This window comes from Bison bison, unplaced genomic scaffold (assembly GCF_000754665.1).
Source record: "Bison bison bison isolate TAMUID 2011002044 unplaced genomic scaffold, Bison_UMD1.0 scf7180017864360, whole genome shotgun sequence".
NCBI lineage: Eukaryota > Metazoa > Chordata > Mammalia > Artiodactyla > Bovidae > Bison > Bison bison.
In genome coordinates, this window is record NW_011494932.1 from 901,518 (window position 1) to 902,812 (window position 1,295).

The window sequence follows — 1,295 nt, forward strand, 5'->3', positions numbered from 1 at the left end:
TTTAAGCTGGGAAAGTTCAACTCTCTCTAGACTTTTCAAAAGTCAGGCTCATCTGTACTTACAGATATACCTCTGTATTCCACAACTGAGTTTTCAGTGTAGTTGTTAAGAAATAACTACTTATTCATAGCTGTTTTTTAGAATTTCAAGGTAAAGGATGACAAGTGGTGTCTTTTTAATTAACAATGTTGTTAAATGTATTAACAGAGATTAGAATTGAAGGCACATAAAAATAACTCAAAGATGATTCTTTAGCCAATTATGGAAAGTACTAACTTCCATTCTGGAACTAGCTTTACTGATGCAAAAATTTGATTTAGAATGTATGCTTTTTGAAAAATAAAATACTTAGGGCAGTATTGCCTTAATATGGTGAAAGAAAATTATCTCTGGTTGCAGATGACATGATCTTATAGGTAGAAAATCTTAAAGACTCCACAAAACAAAAACAAACTATTATAATTAATAAACAAATTCAGTAAGGTTGCAGAGTACAAAATCAATATACAAAAATCAGTTAATTTCTGTACATTAACAACACATTATCTGGAAAAAAATTTAAATATGAATAAAATTAAACAAGGAATGAAATATTTCTGCACTGAAAACTATAAAACATAGATGAAAGAAAAATTTAAAAGATAAAAATAAATGGAAAGATATCCCATGTTCATAGACTTAAATAATTAATATTAGTAAAGTGTCCATTCATCCATAGATTCAACACAATTCTTATCCAAATCTCAATGGCATTTTCTACAGAAATAAAAAAGAAAGCCTAAAACTCACATGAAACTACAAAATACCATGAATAGTTAAAACAACTTTGAGACAGAGCAAAGCTGGAGGCATCACACATCCTGATTCAAAAATATATTGCAAAACTACAGTAATTTAAAACAGTACTTTACTGGCATAAAGACAAACATACAAACCAATAGAGCATCTGGATGGTCTAGAGCCATTCCACTGTCCAAAAAAAAAAAAAAAATGTTCAGGGCATAAAATAAAGAAATTGATCAGTTCAGTTGCTCAGTCATGTCTGACTCTTTGGAACCGCATAGACTGCAGCACGCCAGGCCTCCCTGTCCATCACCAACTCCTGGAGTTTACTCAAACTCATGTCCATTGAGTCAGTGATGCCCTCCAACTATCTCATCCTCTATCATCCCCTTCTCCTCTCACCTTCAATCTTTCCCAGCATCAGGGTCTTTTCAAATGAGTCAGCTCTTCACACCAGGTGGCCAAAGTATTGGAGTTTCAGCTTCAACATCAGTCCTTCCAATGAACACTGT